Raw genomic sequence first — 12,649 nt, 5'->3', positions numbered from 1 at the left:
ATATATAACCTGATATTGACAGCTTTTGTTTCAACTCCATCAAACCTTATCTACATAATAAATACCTTAAATTGTGAAACAAATAAATTGAATTAATTGTCAAAATAGAAAAAAAAAAACTTTTTTGTCCTTGATTTTGAGTCTAATTTTTATTTAATTGTTAGGTTTCAAAATGTTACACATTTAATCCTTAAATTTTGAATTTGATTTTAATTTAGTTCTTAACTTTCTAAATGCTATAATTTTATCTTTGACATTTGAATTTAACTTTAATTTAATACCTATATTTCAGGATTTGTATTTTTAACATCGATATTTCATTAATACTCACTTTCTATTTTATGTTAAAAATAAAAACATGTTAAAAGAATTATAATTTTTTAAACTTCATTATTTTTATTACCTTTAAAATTAAATTTATAATTTTACTTTATAATTATTTTAGTTAATTAATAAAAATTAACGGTAATAATTGAAAGTAAGTATTTAATGAAAAATTGAGGTAAAAAATGTAACATCTTGAAATTCAATGACTAAATAGAAACAAAAGAGTAAAATTATTACCTTTTGAAATTTGAGACTTAAATCGAAAAAAAAATTAAAATTTAAAGAATAAATTTGCAGCATTTTAAAACTTACAAACCAAATAAAATGTAGAGCGAAAATCTATAGACAAAAAAGTATTATTAAAAAAATATAATGAACTTTGTATTTATCTTCTATGGACATTAATCCGCTCCAAGTCGGTTGCCGGTTAAGGATAGGCCTCCACATGGCAACGTACAGGCAGGGGATTCCAAATGCGGCTTCGGGATACCGGTTGCGCCGGTTTTGACTTCCACGGTTTGCGAGCATAGATTCTTTGTCCACGTGTCAGAGAGCTTTAAACAATTTGGGCCTTTTATTTTTGGGCTTTGGGAAATAATGCATCTTTTGAGCCTTTATTCCTTTTTATTTTGATTTTTAAAATATTTAAACAAAAAATAGATTATAAATATTACATTTTGAAAAACAAAGGTTTAGAATTTAAAAGCAGAATAAAAACTTATCCCATGTCTTATTTCTAATTAATTGAGTGTTGATGGCAAAATTTAGACCGGGCAAACAGTGAATATATAATTTTAAAAAACAACGATGGATAAAAAGAGAAAATGTGGTGTTGTCACATAACTTCTTATATTTAAATTAGTATTTAACAAAGAGCAGGGTCATAGTAAGTTAAGAAGGGATAGAAGAACTTTATCTTTGGGGTGTCTATTGTTTTGAATTTATACTTAGATATAAATAAAATGTAAAAACGGAATTATATCTAAAATTCTCAAAAAAGTTAAGAGAAGAGAAAAGAAAATCGACATCGAAAAATATACCGATTCGCCGTATGCTCCTCATAAACACATATAATTATATGTGTTTCTTGATATCTAATTAATTTAGGCCCACAAATGGGTATAAGCCCAAGATCTTCACAAGAAAAATACCATGCAAGAAGCCACGGTCTCCCAATTTCACTTTGGTCAATAATATATATATATATATATATATATATATATATATATATTTCAATCATTGTGTCCTAATTCTGTCTACACAATCCTAATATCTATGGCCTCTTATTTATAGTGAGATGGACTTAGGATTCCAAACTTAAAAGAAGATTGGAAAAAGTTGTTTGAGCCGGCCATGAGGGCTAGGATTACGGGTCAAGGGAAGTGGGCCCTCAAGGGTCAAGGTGGCCGAGTTGGATTGTGTGGTCCAATTTCCTTCTTCCCCTCCGTCCTTTCATTCCTTGGTTCGTTGGCTCATTTTCTATACTTCTCTAATCTTCTCATGGCGATCATTTTTCTAATCTTATTTTTGGAAATTTTTTATCTAAAATGACTCGTAACATTGATAATGAGTGTTATTCAATGTTTCTTCTTTTAGTTGCATTTTCTTTCTTTGATTAAGTTGGTTTTAGCAAAGCAAATAATGTTAATTGGTTGTGCTCTGTTTGAAACAAAAATTAATAATTATTAGTTTGTTGGAAAACTGTTTGTTGTTTTTATTTTTAGGATTGGGATAATTGAACTTATTTCTCACCGTTTTTTAACTATAGTTTTTATCTTTTTTGGGCAAACATTTGAACTTTTTCGTCCATTTTTAAAAACAAAATCAAGATTTTAAAGTCTGTTTGATATTTTTTTTTCCAGTCATCTATTTTTTAAATTTATGTTTGTTTCTTCTCCAATTCTCTATTATGGTATTCATCTATCTTAATAAAACACTTGAATTTTTAGTCAAATTATAAAAAAATGAAAGATTACTTTTTCAAAACTATTTTTTTCAGTAGAAATTGGATAATAAAACATAGAAAATTATAGATTGAAGTGGTGTATTATCAAAAACCAAATGGATTATCAAATAGGGTCTAAAACATATACATTTTTTTTCTTGGTTTTCACAACTTGACTTTGAGTATAAAACTATTCTTAAAATGTAGATAATCAAAACATAAATAAAATAGTTGAGAGTAGTATTTGTAAGCTTAAATTTCAGAAGAAAAAAAATCAAATTATCAAATGACACCGTAAATTAGACAAATATGCAAATTCATGTTCCCTTATTTTTATTCTTTTTGAGTAAGGATGATTTTAAGAGATCGTATGTTTCACGGACATCCTAGATTCCTATAGAGTGGGCATCTAGATTAACGCATTTGTTTTGTGGTATTGTAAGATGTCCGGGCATCTGGAGATTCTTGGATATCCTAGGATGCTCTTACGGAAGATATCTCGAGAGTTTTGGATGCCCTGAAACATGAGTTTTCCAGATTTCTGGGTTGAGGGCATCCCCAATTTACTTTTTTACCCTTCCTTTTTTCTTATATGTGTATGTAAATATCACTCTCGATTTATCGTTATAATTAAAATAAATATTGTCAACCAAATATATCATTTTTTTTTATTATTTTGCTGAGAAAAAAAAACTTATAAAATAATGTAAATTATATTAATTTAAAAAGAAATTCAAATAGATAAAAACAAATATGTTATATGAGTTCAAATTATATTAAATTAAATAGTCGTAAGGGTATTCTTGGAACATTATGTAAATTTAAGACATTCCCGACTTACGAAACAGACTTAATTATCAAAATATTCCTAGATATTTACAAAAATCTTGCTAAAAACAAACATGATATCTAGAGATATTGGACATCTATAACTTCGTATATATAATTTTGGGCATCTAAAGATTCCCGTTATCTATAGTCCTAGGTTCTTCTATTAAGAATCTAATCTAAGCATTACTCAACTAATTAAGGTGTAAACCTTAGTTTCGGCCAAAAGATCTAGATGTTCCACCATGGAGCTAAAAAAAGCTTCTATTGAAATTAATTGGATTTCGACCTAATTTGACATTTGGGCCAAATTAAATCTATTTTTGAGCTCAATTGGGTTTTAGCCCAAATCATAATATCCAAATTAATTTCATCCAAACCAATGACCATGATGAAAACAAGTGGCATCATCAGAATCTATCCATTTATATCTTCAATTTCAGTTTGGGAAACATGTCAATTTTTAATTTGTCCTAAATTTGATGATTTGTAATCTCGTCATTAATTTAGAAAATGACGTGACAATTTATGATTAGTCTAAAATTTATCCTTTAACACACATATTCTCATCAAACAAAGTATATATTTCATTCAAATTTCTCGATTTTTCAATTTTTATCACATTTTATTACTTATCATCTTATTATATTAATATATCGTCTTAAAATTTTTATATACAGTGTTATTGTTGAAGCTTTGATTTACTAACATTTATACACAGTATATTTGTCAATTCCGTGAGTTACAAGTTTTTAACCGTAAATAAATTGAACTCTAGATTCTCGATATTTTTTTATTTAAACAAACAACTCTTCCTGATTTTCTCCCAAAATATCTCTTTGTTTAACTTTTTTTTTTCTTCTAATTTTTAGTCTGTAAAACTGATTTTTCATCCAACTATTTATTTTTATTTCTTTAATTATTTGTTACAAGATATAGTTTTATCTAAATCTTTTTAATTTGTTTATACATTTTTCTATCTTCATATATATATTTTTTATTCATTTTTACCTCCTCATCACGTTTTATCACATTTTATTTCATATTAGATTCCGTTTATCTTTTTTCATCTTTCTTTCAAGTTTTTAGGGTATATTTTTATTTTGTTTTATTTCATATTGTATTATTATATTATTATTGTAACATCCCGCACATTTTTATTTAATAATAATATAATTTTCAGTAACTTTATTAGTTGAAAATTCAGTAATTGTCCTTAATTGGAGGACATTTTTGGAATTTTGGATTTGAAGTATAAGTGCGAGAATTTAAGTGTTGACGTGAAAATTATTCAATTTTGAAATTCAATTTGAAAATTTATGGCATGAATTAATTTTCGTTGGAAAAAGAAATGAATTAAATAGTATAAAGTGGAATAAGGAAATGATTTAATTATAATCATACTATTTTCGTTTTTTGTTATTATTATTATTATTATTATCACTTTTTTTAAAATAAAAAGAAACCCCCTCCCCCCATCTCCCTCACGCACGGCTCCCCTTCTTCCCTAGAAAATTTTCTTCCTGCCTTCACGAGCCACCTCCCCTCACTGCCCATTCCGAACGACTGTTGCGCCGCCTCCTCTCACTACCATTCCGAACGACCGCCGCGTCGCCTCCCCTCACTGCCATTACGAACGACGCGTCGCCTCCCTTCACTGCTAGATTCGAACGACACCGCGCCGCCTCCCTTCACTGCCCAGATCCGAACTCGCCGCCGCTCGCCCAGCCGGTTTCTCCACCGCCTACCGCGACGTCTTCCAGCAGCTTGGCTTTTAGCTTTTGGGTAAGATCTATTTTTGGTGGTTGGGTTCTTGAAATACTTTGGATGCCCACTAAGTTGGATTAAGGATTAAATTAGTCGCTTTATTTAATTTCATATTTGAACTTGGAAAATCACAACAGCGACAGTCCAGCGGATTCAAGATCGTTCGTCAAGAGTATTGGTAAGAGTTTTGGTCCTTATTGTTGGTTTGTGGGCACGCTTCAATTACTGAATTAAGTTTGACTTAATCCTTGTATCTTTAAGGTTCCAAGTCATCGTCCATTGGGAGTTAAAATCTGTTAGCAAGAGATTTTTGGAGTCGAAATCTTGGGAGTGGTTGTTGATCAAGTTCTTTGGGTAATCTTTGGGTATTGTGGTTTTGAATCTGAAATTTCACAATTATTGTTGGACTGAAATTTAATGGTTGTATTCGTATGTTAAGGTCGTTACTTCAAACCGCAGTCATCGTTTAGTTGTCTGAGTTATCTGTGAAATTTTGATTAAGGTAAGTAATCTTACTACTGGAACTGCCTACAGGCTAGGCTAGGCTCTAGTTGTATGCTAGCATGATGAGTGTATGTTATGGCAAATGTTAGCATGACGAATGATAGTATGATTCGAACCAAAGTATGTTCTGGCACGAGACCTGAATTGTTTAAATATACACATAGATACTTGAATGTTAGTATGAGATGGTATGTGTTTCCATATGATTGTATCTGAGTTGTTGATGTTGAGACATACATGTACGTTGTAGAACTATGATGTTAATGTATACTTGAATGTTGTTGAGTATGCTGTTGAGGCATATGTGTATGTGGTAGAGCCATGATATCGAGGATTATATGTATGCCATAGATTTGTACGGTGGTGATTTTGATGTTGAGATCGTGTGACTGTTCTTACTGATTAGTTAGATGCCCTTTTAGATTTTGTGTTTTCTTTGGGACTCACCAGTTTGTGTTTCCTTCGGGATCCACCAGTTGTGTTTCCTTTGGGATCCACCAGTTGTGTTTCCTTTGGGATCCACCAGTTTGTGTTTCCTTCGGGATCCACCAGTTTGTGTTTCCTTCGAGATCCACCAGTTTGTGTTTCCTTCGAGATCCACCAGTTTGTATTTCCTTCAGGATCCACCAGTTTGTGTCTCCTTCGGGATCCACCAATTTGTGTCTCCTTCGGGATTCACCAGAGGTAGGGGGCATGCTTAACTACAGTAGGATAGGATTCAGTCTCCTTCTTGTTTCATGTGTATATGTGCCATAGGTGGGTATCTAGAGGACATAGATGCCCAACCTGACCCGAGTAGTAGGGTTACTTACTGAGTATTTTATACTTATGTTGTTGTTTTTGGTAAGGGTAGAGATGCACCGGCGATGGACTAGCGAAATCCGTGATCGAACCACTGGGACTAGTTTTTACACTTCCACATAAAGAAATTTAAAGTTCTTTTCATATTTCCCTTAATGATAGTTTTGATGTTCGAACTTGTTAGTAAGAATTGTTTTTCATATTTATTTATTAATCTTTACGATTTATAGGTACCCTAATTTTGTTTTTTGACGTTTGCATTTAATGAAGGGCTTTTGAACTTCCTTATCTATTTAGCATTTATTTCAACATAAAGAAGTGTCGTTTTAAGTGCCATGCATGCATGTATTTTAGTAACGGCCTAACTTAAGTCCTAGGGGGTCGGATCGTTACAGTTGGTATCAGAGCCCATGTTTTGGGTTCTGTAGACTGACTTACTATGTAAGTCTAGATTATCCCTGTGGCCCATGAACGAATTCCTCGTCATCGCCAGGTATGTCCTATCAATTACAAGTTTTATGATAGTTGTGCATTAAAATATTTGTTTAGCTTAAATGCACCAGTTATGTTCTAAAGCTAGGTCAGTGACTCGTTAAAAGTCATTATAAGAGGATTATCAGGTACGACACTACAAAAGAAGAAAAGTAAAATAGAGTAAATTATGAGGTCACTTGGTACTTGTTTATTTCATGGAAATTATGTTAGGAACGAATAAATATATGTCTCAGTTCAAAGATGCTAAAGATTGATGAAACTATGTAGGGTTATGAAAATTTAGGAATAAAGGTATTTAAATGTTTAAGCCAATGAATAAAATTGTCGAGACAAGAATTGATCAAGGACTAGTGTTATGTTTTTTTGTTGGATAGTGCAATCGGTGGTAGTATAAATATACAGACCAGTACTCAAGTATAAGGTTAAAAGTTGTTTTATGAATAGAGAGGAAAAGAAAAAGAGTTTATAAATTTATTGAAGGTTTTGAGGTATTAAAAACCCAGCATTTCGAGAAGAATTTTAGAAATGATTCATAAGTCATAATCATTTGGGTAATACTACGACTTGATGGACTAGGTAAAGTATGTGTAATGATATGAAGGATTATTTTGGAATATCTGGCGAAGTAGATGTCATTAAAGGAAGCTAAAATAGTTGGACATGATCTTGGACTTAAAGGGGTTAAAGCAAGGTGTTATTTGTTTAGGTTGAAGGATTATTTAGTACACCTAGATTAAACCCTGCACCTTATTGTGATGAGGAGATCCAAGTTATGCAAATTTGAAGAAAGTCTTTTGGAGTTTAAAAGTATGCAAATTGGCATGGGGGAATTCTACAAGATGGGAATTCTTAGTGAGAGAGATAAAGACTTATGGAGGAGTTAAGTAAAATATAATTTAGTAAAGAGACTATATTCCACTTGGAAAGTGGGAAAAAAAAAAAAAAAGAGAAAAAAAAAAGAAAAAGAAAGGAAAAAAAAAAAGAGGGGAGGTGTCTTGAATTTAGTGGCTTTAGCAGAGATAAGTGTGATGGAGAGAAAAAGTATCCAAGAAAGTTTACTATTTTGGAAAGAGAAAGAAATTTAATGTGTTCGAAACTACTAGTTAAGTATGGTTTGAAAGCTTGATACGAGAGGTTTCAACGTATTTGTTCTAGTATAAAAGAAGAATACCTCATTATCATGTGGAACTTTAAGACAGTATGTGTAGATGGAAAGATAGCTTATGTAGGTGATTGGTATGAAACTTTGTTTTAACACAAGAATCTGTTGCCGAAATAGAAGGTCGAGAAGGGATAAGCTAAAATGGAGTTACTAGTAGCAGTAGATGATCGAGAACTATTGGCATGGTATGTTGAGGCTTCATTAGTTAAGAGGTAAATCATTAAGGGCATTAGTAAGATTTAAGGGATTTTGAGTTTGTGTGCTAGTTGGAAACATGAACTAGAAAGACCATCAAATTGATTGAAAAAGGAAAATAATCTAGCTCGAGGTAGACAAAAGTGGTATACGCACAAAAGTAAGTAAGTTGGATCTTCCAATATAACCATTGGCATAAGGGCTAGACTTGGTAATAAAGTTGAGTTGATAACAAGAAGTTGCTAAAGTTGGGTTTGGAGCATTACAGGATAGTATATTTTCTCTTGCATGGGCAATGAGTTAACTAGCTCTAGGGAGTAAGAGCAATTCAAGCTAGGACTTATGAATCAAGGAGGTTTCATCGTAAAAGCTAACTATAGGGATCAATTACGGTTATTACGAGGTTATGAAAATGTGTTATCAATCAACTTATGCTTTAGCATCCAGGGATTTTAAAACCTCATTTTTGGGGGGAAATTCTGGACATGTTCGCAGCAGGGCCTAAGTAATGATATGTGATTGTTTCAAGCCTAAAGAATAATATGAGGATTGGCTCAAGCAAGTTTTATAGCCCATTATAGTATAGAGCCTCATGATGAGTTTCTCATGAATGTGAGACTTAATTAGACAGAGTTATTCTCAGACATATAGACCCTAAGAAAGACATCACAATCGGCGCTTCTAAGAGTAGAAGTAGTTTTCAGTTGACTAGATTTATTGTGGTACGTATCTTCAGATGGCGCATTATATAGTATGACCAGTTTCTCCACTACACATATGAAGTTTTTCCAGTGACAAAATGGTAAGTTCAAATGTATGTTTTTAGTGGATAAGACTTTCTTAAGCCCACGACAGTTTTCATAGTTCTCAGCTTGAACGTGTTAAAGTATTGTTGGTTTTCAACATCTTAAGTTTCATAGTTATGTATGGAAGGGGTTGTCACACCTCTTTGATGTTAGTTTCAGCTATGTCAAGCAACAACCCTTGTTTTACATCTAGTTTTTAGAAGAGTCTCCGATAAGGTGTTGGATACCCAGTTAGAATGTATTACAACTTTTAGCTCACAGACTGATGGTTAAACAGAGCATTTGAACCAGATATTGGAAGATATGTTGCGCGCTCGTGCAATAGAGTTTTCAAGAAGTTAGGACTCTCACCTGCATTTGATGGAGTTGAGTATAATAACAGTTATCAGGCCACTATCAGCATGTTGCCATTTGATGCCTTATATGAGAAGAGTTGCAGGTCTCCTGTATGTTGGGATGAGGTAAGGGAGAGGAAGTTGCTATGGTCTGAGCTAGTACAGACCACAAATGAGGCAATACAGAAGATTGGAGCTCGTATGCAAACAACCCAGAGCAGATAGAAAGCTGTGACGATGTAAGACGTAAGGACCTGGAATTTGAGACTGGTATGAAAGTGTTCTTAAAAGTGGCACCCATGAAAGGTATTATGAGGTTTGGCAGGAAAGGAAAGTTGAGTCCGAGATTCATTGGACCTTTCGAAGTCCTGGAACGAGTTGGCCCTGTAGCTTACCGTTTGGCTTTACCCCCAACATTGTCTTCAGTTCATAACGTCTTCCATGTTTCGATGCTAAGGAAGTATGTGACAGACCCGTCCCATGTAATTGACTACGAGCCCTTACAGTTGAATGACAACTTAAGCTACGAGGAGAAACCCATAGAGATCCTCGCCAAAGAGGAAAAAATATTGCGTCGTCGGAAAATTTCTTTTGTGAAAGTTTTGTGGCAGAACCACCAATTCAAGGAAGCCACCTGGGAGCGAGAGGATGAGATGAAGGCCCAGTATCCGGAGCTTTTTTAAGGATGAACTTTCGATCCCACACAGTTTTATTTAATAATAATGTAATTTTCAGTAACTTTATTGGTTGGAAATTTAGTAATGTCCTTAGTTTGGAGGGCCATGTTTTGGAATTTTGGAATTTTGAAGTATAAGTGCGAGAAATTTAAATGTTGGCGTGAAAGATTATTCAAAATTATTTATTTATAATTCAAATTTGAAAATTTTGGCAGGAATTAATTTTCTTTAGAAAAGAAAATGAATTAAATAGTATAAAGTGGAATAAGGAAATGATTTAATTATAATTATACTATTTTCCTTTTTTTGTTATTTATTATTATTATTATTATCACTTTTTTTTAAATAAAAAGAAAACCCCTCCCCCCCCATCTCCCTCATGCATGCCTCCCCCTCTCCTCCCAGAAAATTTTCTTCCTGCCTTCGCGAGCCGCCTCCTCTCACTGTCCATTCCGAACGACCGCCGTGCCGCCTTTCCCCACTGTCATTTCGAAAGACGTGCTGCCTCCCTTCACTGCCAGATCCAATGCCACCGCGCCGCCTCCCTTCACTGCCCAGATCCAAACTCGTTGCCGCTCACCCAGTCAGTTTTTCCACCGCCCACCGCGCCGTCTTCCAGCAGCTTGGCTTTTAGCTTTTGGGTAAGATCTATTTTTGGTGGTTGGGTTCTTGAAAGACTGTGGATGCCCACTAAGTTGGATTAAGGATTAAATTAGTCGCTTTATTTAATTTCAGATTTGAACTTGGAAAATCACAACAGCGACGGTCCAGTGGATTTAAGATCGTTCGGCAAGAGTATTGGTAAGAGTTTTGGTCCTTATTGTTGGTTTGTGGGCATAAGTTTGACTTAACCCTTGTATCTTTAAGGTTCCAAGTCGTCATCCATTGGGAGTTAAAATCTGTTAGCAGGAGATTTTTGGAGTCCAAATCTTATGAGTGGTTGTTGATCAAGTTCTTTGGGTAAGCTTTGGGTATTGTGGTTTTGAATCTGAGATTTCGCAATTATTGTTCGACTGAAATTTAATGGTTGTATTCGTATGTTAGGGTCGTTACTTCAAATCGCGGTCATCGTTTGGTTGTCTGAGTTATCTGTGGAATTTCGATTAAGGTAAGTAATCTTACTACTGGAACTGCCCATGGGCCAGACTTTAGTTGTATGCTAGCATGATGAGTGTATGTTATGGCAAATGTTAGCATGACGAATGATAGTATGATCTGAACCAAAGTATGTCCTGGCACGAGACTTGAATTGTTTAAATATACACATAGATACTTGAATGTTAGTATGAGATAGTATGTGTTTCCATATGATTGTATCTAAGCTGTTGATGTTGAGGCATACATGTACGTTGTAGAACTATGATGTTAATATACATTTGAATGTTGTAGAGCATGCTATTGAGGTATATGTGTATGTGGTAGAGCTATGATATCAAGGATTATATGTATATTATAGATTCGTACGGTGGTGATTTTGATGTTGAAACTGTGTGACTGTCCTTACTGATTAGTTAGATGCCCATTTAGATTTTGTGTTTCCTCCGGGATTCACCAGTTTATGTTTCTTTCGGGATTCACCAGTTGTGTTTCCTTCTGGATCCACCAGTTTGTGTTTCCTTCCGGATCCACCAGTTTGTGATTCCTTCGGGATCCACCAGTTTGTGATTCCTTCGGGATCCACCAGTTTGTGTCTCCTTCGGAATTTACCAGAGGTAGGGGGCATGCTTAACTACAGTAGGATAGAATTCAGTCTCCTTCTTGTTTCATGTGTATATGTGCCATAGGTTGGTATCTAGAGGACATAGATGCCCAGCCTGACCCCATTAGTGGGGTTATTTACTGAGTATTTTATACTCATTCTTTCTCATGTTGTTTCAGGTAAGGATAGAGATGCACCGGTGATAGACAAGCGGAATCCGTGATCGAGCCACTGGTACTAGTTTTTACGCTTTCGCATAAAGAGATTTAAAGTTCTTTTCATATTTCCCTTAATGATAGTTTTGATGTTCGAACTTGTTAGTAAGAATTATTTTTCATATTTATTTATTAACCTTTACGATTTGTGGGTACCTTAATTTTGTTTTTTGACGTTTGCATTTAATAAAGGGCTTTTGAACTTCCTTATCTATTTAGCATTTATTTCAACATAAAGGAGTGTCGTTTTAAGTGTCATGCATGCATGTATTTTAGTAACGTCCTAACTTAAGTCCTAGGGGGTCGGGTCGTTAAAATTATATAATTGTTAACCATTTTTAGCCGCTTCTTCTTGCATAAGTAAGCATCAATTTATACATTTGTTTTGTTTTTCTTATCAATTTCAATTTTTGTATGGTTCTACAACTAATTAGACTTCTATTTATTAGTTTGCCTTTAGTTAGCTTTGTAATACACACAGTATAATTGTTGAAACTTGAGTTACTAACATTTATATGCATAGGTAATTGTAAAACAGTGGATTATCATATTTCAAATGTATTGATTCAATGAAAAAAACTAAATAAATAAAACTAGCTCTAAATATTTTTCCATTTGAACAAATAATCCTGACTGATTTTTCTCTCAAAATATCTCTTCGACATCTATTTTTTTTTTTTTTGCATGTTTGGTTTTATCTAACTATTTTTTATTTCTTTAACTTTGAATTTGTAGAGATAAAATTGAATGTATTGGAGAAGATAATTATTTTATAAAAGATATGGGAAAGATATTGGGATATTTGAAATTTTAGAGTGAAAAGAAGTTTGACTTGGGTCAAGATAATTATTTTTGTGATTTAAAATTTACAAAAAATAAAATAAATAAAGAAA

General features: G+C 33.3%; 1 long non-coding RNA gene across 5 annotated transcripts; it reads left to right on the top strand.

The window, feature by feature from the left end:
* Nucleotides 1-4,573: 4,573 nt before the first annotated feature.
* On the top strand, nucleotides 4,574-11,970 carry LOC120068311. Of its 5 annotated transcripts, none has more exons than XR_005479153.1 (6): nucleotides 4,574-5,045; nucleotides 10,248-10,483; nucleotides 10,578-10,643; nucleotides 10,710-10,802; nucleotides 10,887-11,554; nucleotides 11,721-11,970. It is a non-coding gene; the product is annotated as an uncharacterized LOC120068311 (long non-coding RNA). The 5 variants fall into 5 exon arrangements; XR_005479152.1 differs by lacking the exon at nucleotides 11,721-11,970 and having other exon boundaries at nucleotides 4,574-4,885; nucleotides 5,005-5,045; nucleotides 10,887-11,680; XR_005479154.1 differs by lacking the exon at nucleotides 11,721-11,970 and having other exon boundaries at nucleotides 4,574-4,885; nucleotides 4,961-5,045; nucleotides 10,887-11,680.
* The last annotated feature ends 679 nt before the right edge of the window (nucleotides 11,971-12,649 follow it).

Source organism: Benincasa hispida, chromosome 12 (genome assembly GCF_009727055.1).
Source record: "Benincasa hispida cultivar B227 chromosome 12, ASM972705v1, whole genome shotgun sequence".
NCBI lineage: Eukaryota > Viridiplantae > Streptophyta > Magnoliopsida > Cucurbitales > Cucurbitaceae > Benincasa > Benincasa hispida.
This window is presented reverse-complemented; position numbering and strand designations above follow the sequence as displayed.